This window comes from Lissotriton vulgaris, unplaced genomic scaffold, assembly GCF_964263255.1.
Source record: "Lissotriton vulgaris unplaced genomic scaffold, aLisVul1.2 SCAFFOLD_9448, whole genome shotgun sequence".
Classification (NCBI taxonomy): Eukaryota; Metazoa; Chordata; class Amphibia; order Caudata; family Salamandridae; genus Lissotriton; species Lissotriton vulgaris.
The window spans coordinates 21,481-28,640 of record NW_028248651.1 but is presented as its reverse complement, the minus strand read 5'-3'; positions in this window follow the sequence as shown (position 1 = coordinate 28,640).

Here is a 7,160-nt window from a genome sequence, read left to right as displayed (position 1 = left end):
GTCAACCTAAAAATACAAGGGTTCGAGCAAGTAGTACAGATGAGTCTCGAGTCTTTGTAGTTTATCCCCAGTAGTGGTTCAAGTGTATTTAGCCATAAGGATTGCTTTTACTTCTCTCTTGAAAAGTATGGTAGAGGTGATGAGCCTTGTTTCAGGGGGGAGCGAGTTCCAAATCCTGGGGGCCATTCCTGAGAAAGAGCGTTTATAGGTTTTTTCCTTGCGGAATCTTTTAGGCTTTAGCAAAAGATTGTTTGTGCCTCTAGTGTTTCTGGAGCCTCCAGAAATCGTCAGCTTCTGAGCGAGGTATCTAGGTGAGCTCAGGTGGACAGCCTTGTGGGTCAAACAAGCGATTTTCAGGTGTATTCTGGCTTCAAACGGCAGCCAGTTCAGTGATTTGAAGTCAGGGGAAATGTGTGAGTGTTTTTTTGATCCAGTGATAAGTCTCGCTGCGGCGTTTAGAGAGGCTCTTATGGGTGCCGTAGTAGCTAGGGGGAGACCGCAGAGGGCGGTGCTGCCGTATTCTATTCGAGGTATGACTAGTGATTGTACCGCAGTTTGGAAGTCTTTGGCTGGAAGGAAAGGTTTAAGTTTCCTAAGGGTGTTGATTTGGTAGTTTGCTCCCTTAGTTGCTTTGTTGATGTGTTCCTGCATGCTGAGATTGGTGTCAAGTGTTATGCCCAAAGATTTCGCTGAGTCCACGATGGTGGGTTGAACATTGAGTGCCGTTAGGTCTTTAAGCCACATTTGTGCGGTAGTGATCTTCGCGGGAGGTGCGATCAGGAGGAACTCTGTTTTAAGGGCATTGAGTTTGAGATGATTAGCGGCCAACCAAGATTGGGTGCTTCTGATCGTTGAGTTCAAGAGCGTGATGTCTTTGGGTGATTGTAGTTTGAGATAGAGTTGGGTGTCATCAGCATACATGTGGAAGTGTACATTGGATTCCTGCAGCAAGGTGGTGAGAGGTTCCATAACTAGGTTGAACAAAGTTGGGGATAGGGAGGATCCTTGTGGTACGCCTAGCGATACAGGTCTTGGTGCGGACATCAAGTTGTTGCTCTTGAATTTCTGCGACCTGTTGTGCAGAAAAGAAGTGAACCATTTGAGCACAGTTCCAGATAGGCCCATTCTTGTGTTTAATAGTTCGAGTAAGTTCTCATGTTTGACGTTGTCAAATGCGGAGGAGAGATCAAGGAGGATGAGGAGGCAGGTATCGTTATGATCTAGGATTTGGAGGGCGTCGTCGATTATGTGAATCATGGCAGTTTCCGTACTGTGATTGGCTCGGAAGCCTGATTGATGAGAGTTGAGGAGATCAAATTGATTAATATGTTTAGTCAATTGTATTTGTGCGCATTTTTCCAGCAGTTTGGCAAGAGTCGGAATGTTGGTAATGGGACGGTAGTTGTTTAGGTCAGAGGGGTCGGCTGTAGGTTTCTTTAGCAAAGGTGTTACTTGTCCAACTTTGGGGGAGTCTGGAATGATCCCTTGTAGAAGTGAGCTGTTAATAATTTTGGTCCAGAGTGGAAGGAGCGACGGGGTAAGGACTTTTACAGCGTTAGCAGGAAGGGGGTCCGTGAGGTGATTGGATGGTTTCAGAGTGCTGAGCAGTTTGCCAATTTCTTCTTCCATGTAGGTGACAAAGGTTGACCAGGTTGCATTGTTTTTTGGTTTAGTGGGTGTTATGCAGTGGGGTTTGGGATAGAGGCTTGCGTCCATGAGGAGATCATTCTTTATGTTGTCAGTTTTTTGGTTAAAGAAAGAGGCGAAGTCTTCGCAGGAGGGAGCTTTGCACCTAGTGTTGAGAGGTTGGGGTTGTTCTTTGGTTTGTGTTCGGATAAGCTCAAACAGCTTTCTCGGACGATTTTTGGCTTGGTCGAGCTGACGGCTGAAGAAGTCTGATTTTGATCGTTTTATTTCCCTGAAGTAGGCATTTCTCTTTTTCTTCAGGTTTTTTAGGTTCAATGCAGAGGGAGCTGATCTCCAGGAACGCTCTGCCAATCTCATGGCGCGTCTATCGTCATTGAGACTCCCGTCATACCAGGGATTGGAGATTTTTGTGGTGGCTTTTTTTAGCTGCAAGGGTGCAACTTCATTAATTATTGCGGTCATATTGTTAAGATAGTGATCAGTCAAGGATTGGACGTCCTTAACGCCAGCCGGAGGAAGTAGTAAGTTGTAGCTGTTGGGGGGCAGAGAGTTTGAGTTTAGTTTTTTCATGTCTCTTTTCCAGACTTTGGGCCTGGCGGATTGAATAGGGTTAAATTTAACTTTTTCATTGATGAAGAACGTGATAATATGATGGTCCGACCAGTCACAGGGTAGGATAGATTCGAGTTGGATAGAGGCCTCTTTGGAGATGATAAGGTCGAGGATAGAGCCTTTCTTGTGTGTTGGACTGTTGCAAATTTGTGTAAGGTCAAGGGCGTTGAGGAAATTCTTCAGACCTTTTACCACCGCATCATTATGATCGTTCCAGTGGAGGTTGAAGTCCCCAAGGTATATTTGTGTGAGTTGCCGCCCGGAGTTGGTTGAGATCATGTCCATGATTTGTTGGGAGAAGGTGAGGTTGTCACCGGGTGGGTGATAAACGCCGTGAAGAGTGCAGATCGGTTTGCCCTCACTGATAATATCTAGGCTGATGTATTCACAGGACGATGGGGAGGGTAGGGAAGGGGAAGATACTTTCAAGACAGAGAGGTTGCTCCTGTATATACATGCGATTCCGCCACCTTTTTTATTGCCAGACCTGTCAAGTCTAGTGATGAGGTAGTTGGGGGGAACCAGAATGTCCATTATAGGTGTAGAAGATTCTGTTAGCCATGTTTCAGTCATGATGATTAAGTCCAGATCCAATTTTAGGATGAGATCGGCGATAGCGGCGGAGTGTCTAGCAGCTGATCTGCAGTTTAGGAGAGTGCATTTGAGACGGGGTGTGTCGAGGGTGGAAGGGTGTTCTAGGGCGAGGGGGACTTTACTCAGGTTACTATGGATAGCGACTCTGTTGTTCAGTGTGGGGGGTCTAAGGGGATTGGAGTGAATCGTAGGTATGGCAGTGAGAGTGTCGGGTGTGTTGCTAAGGGGAGCTAAGTCATAGGAGCGGAGGAGGGTGATTGTGTCTAGGTCCGATAGAGGGTTGCAGGAGCGATGGGGGCGGTTTTCACGATTGTGAACAGGGATTGAGGTCCAGTGCGGTGGGAGTCGAGTGCGAGAGTTCGCCGCCCGGGTGGAGGACCAGTTGGGAGGGGAGGTGATGGTGTAGGCGCGTGAGTGGTGTCTGGGGTGTGTGCTGAGTAGTTGTTTGATGATGTGAATGTCTTGTTTGATCTGATGGAGGGTGTTGGGTGGGGGGTGACTGGAGTGTGATAGACAGAGTAGTTGTTGTTTGATGCTGTACATGTCTTCTTTGAGTTGTAGGAGGGAGGCCGCAATGTGGTCCACTGTGGGACATGTGTTGGAGGTGGGGATGGGAGGGTCAGGCATGGATGACATAGGGGAGAGGTTGGTGGTGTGGATGAGAGTATTGGTGGTGGGTGTAGAGTGCAGGGTGGAGGAGGGGCGTTTATTCGTGGTGAAGGGGGTGGAAGTTGGGTAATGGGTGGTAAGACTGGGGGGGGGTAGTGGGATTGTAGATGGTTCTATTTAGAGAGGGTCGAGTTGAGTTGATGGAGGTGGCGTGTTCTGTGTGATTAGTTAGTGGGAGGAAGTGGGGGCTGAGAATGGGTGGGGATAAAGGGTGGGGTTTGCCTGTGTGTGTGTCGGTCTGATGTTGATCTAGGATAGGCGGGATGCGGGTGGGAGCTGTGGTATCAGGGGTGAGAGGAACGGGGATGAGGGCTGGTGTGTAGGTGGAAGGGGTGGGGTGGTTGTTATAAGAGGGAGAGAGATCTATTTCTGTGCTTGAGGGATGTGGGGTAGCTACGGTAGGTGGGAGAATGACTAAGGTGCCGGAAGTAGAGGGGTGGTGCATGTCTTTTTGGGTGGGAGCTGTGGTATCAGGGGTGGGAAAGGGGATGAGGGCTGGTGTGTGGGGGGAAGGGGTGAGGCGGTTGGTGTAAGAGGGTAAGTAATCTTTGTCTGTGCTCGACGGGAGTAAGGTAGATACGGTAGGTGGGTGAGTGACTGGGGTGTCGGGAGTAAAGGAGAGGTGCATGTTGTTTTGGGGTTGGGCTAGGTTAGAGTGAATGTGGTTTGAGGCTGCGGTGTCAGGGGTGACGGGAATGGGTGAGGTATGGGAGGGTGACAGGGTGAGGTTGTAGGGGGGGAGGGGGTACCGCTGGACTGTGTGGGTGAGGGATCTATGTCTGTAAATATATTCGCGCTCCTGTCTCCTGCTGATTTCGGAGCCGATACACGGCTTGAACGTACCATTTTGCATCTTTACACCATAATGGTTTTACATAAATCAAAATGTGCACGAATGAATTTAATTGTTTGTTAAATGACAACAGTAAATTGCAGCGTAATACACTTACGAAAAACTTGTTATAGTGTATTCCATTACTGAGACATAACGTGATGCCAATATGAAGATCACCCAATAAGGCGATTTGATTAGAGTCCCTTGTTTGTTTTCATTGTAAACTTACGTTGAGAAGAATGATAAAACATGGCGTCTCCTCACAATGTTTGTAACATTGAGGAAGGCGGAGCGCCGAAACGCGTCTGTTGCAAATAAAATAAAAAAACATCTTTGCGAATTACCCCCGGAGTGCGTGGTTTCTAGTGCGAGAAAGGTGGAAACTCTGAGCGAAATATATATAGATATAGATATATATATATATATATATATATATATATATATATATATATATATATTAGCATCTCGTCCTGACATTGTCCGGGTATGAATTGCTGCCGGCCAGTAGTATATTGTTTTGTAGGATTTCGTTTTGATAGCATTTCTTATCTGTGACAGGCCTGTGAAACGCTCCGATTCACAGTGCACTGCTGATGCACTTAAGAGTGCGCGTTCAGTAGTGTCGAACTCCAGTTTCCCTACTTTATTTTTCCTTGCAATATTATATAGCGCTAACTCGACAAAATGGCATGAGCACAATTTACATTACAGAAGAACACATTCATTTCTGGTAGGCACGGGGAGACAAAGCGATTTGCCTGGAATCACAGGATGTTGAGCTGATGCCGAGATTCAAACGTAGCTCCCCAGCTCTAAAGTTCGCAATTCTAGAACTTGTGGCGGGAGGTGTGTCTAAAAGTGTATGTCGGTGCTGGCCATCAATGAGAGAGACCTGTGCATTTTTCAAATGGATGGTGAAAAAATATGAGTATGTTGCTGGAGATGTGGGCCGCCGTGCCACCAATGTACTTACCGGGGGAGGGTAAACATCCGTTATTCCGCAACTTTCTTTCCGCATACCATCACTCCGCATACTTTCATTACGAAAGTACCATGACTCCGCAATGCCATTATAACACATGGCAATGCATTTTATTTGCTTTTACCATGCATACATTTACAACGAAATTCGTTGTAAATGCATGAATGGTAAAAGCATGTTTTTTTTATGTTTGGATAAGGTAAATATGGGAATAGGGGTATATGTTTTGGGGTACTGAGGTATATGTTTTGGGGTGTTTGGGTATTTTAAGGATTCAGATATAGTTTTGGGTTATGGGGTACTGGGGTAGTTTTAGGGTTTAGTGATAGGTATGGGTTTTGGGGTACAGGGGTATTTTTAGAGTTCAGGTCTAGGTTTGGATTTTGGGGTACAGGGTTATTTTTAGGGTTCAGGGCTAGGTTTGGGTTTTGGGGTACAGGGCTAGGTTTGGGTTTAGGGGTACAGGGGTATTTTTAGGGTTCAGGGATAGGTTTGGGTTTTGGGGTACAGGGGTATTTTACAGTTCAGGGGCAGGTTTGGGTTTTGGGGTACAGGGTTATTTTTAGGGTTTAGGGCTAGGTTTGGATTTTGGGGTACAGGGGTATTTTAAGGGGTCAGGGCTAGGTTTGGGTTTAGGGGTACAGGGGTATTTTTAGGGTTCAGGGCTAGGTATGGGTTTTGGGGTACAGGGGTATTTTTTAGGGTTCAGGGCTAGGTTTGGGTTTTGGGGTACAGGGGTATTTTTAGGGTTCAGGGGTAGGTTTGGGTTTTGAGGTACAGGGGTATTGATAGGGTTCAGGGCTAGGTTTGGGTTGTGGGGTACTTTTAGGGTTTAGGGATAGGTTTGGGTTTTGGGGTACAGGGTATATTTATAGGGTTAAGATGGGTTAGTGTTTAAGGGTGTTGGGGTATTTTAAGGAGTAAGGGTGGGTTATGATTATAGGGTGCAGGGGTATTTAAAGGGAGCAGGGTGGGATTAGACCACACAATATGAGACATGGCATGAGGGGCGGAATGAACCACAAGCCCCCAGCATTTGTCACGCCCCCAGCACACGCCCACAGCACAACGCAGACACGCCCACAAGGGCCTACTTTGCTGGCACGGTTCTTTTACCTTTTAAATGTATATGGTGGGCGTCTGCATAGCCTATGTCCTTCTGCTCCAACTGCCCTTTCCAACGCTGTATTGGGTGTTGTGATTGGTGTTGTGGTTCCTGAGATTACCCGCCTCAAAGGTTTGGGCTCTCTCTTCATTATATTAGTGTGTATAAATATATATATTATATATATATTATATATATATATATATATATATATATTGTAATGCAGTGAGGACTTTGGGGCTTATCAATTTTTGTATATTGGTCTCCCCAGACCACCCAGCTTATGTGGTTGCTTACATGGTTGACGCGGCTGCACAAGAGGAGACTTTCCAATTTTATGCTCATTACAGCTGGCCCCATATGTATGGGATATATTTATTCGGAGCCCTTTGGGAGCCCGGGCTAGAGGTCAGTAAAGAAGGGCATGTTGGAAGATGCAATAGAGGATTCAATGGACATTACCTTGTTTAAAAAGGACGCGGTAGCACAGAGTTCGCTCTTGTAGCGCCTGTGTTCGTTAGGTGAAAACGAACTCCATTGTCCACACAGGCGGTGCCTCTAAGTATTTGCATGACAATATTGAAGCATTATGGGAGCAGTAGTCCCAGCCTGCATTTTTGGACATTTTATCGGTACTGACAATAGGGCTCAAACTGCTCATTTGGGGTGTTGCAATTACATGTTTACTCTAGCTTCTATAGTTAGTAGTTAACATG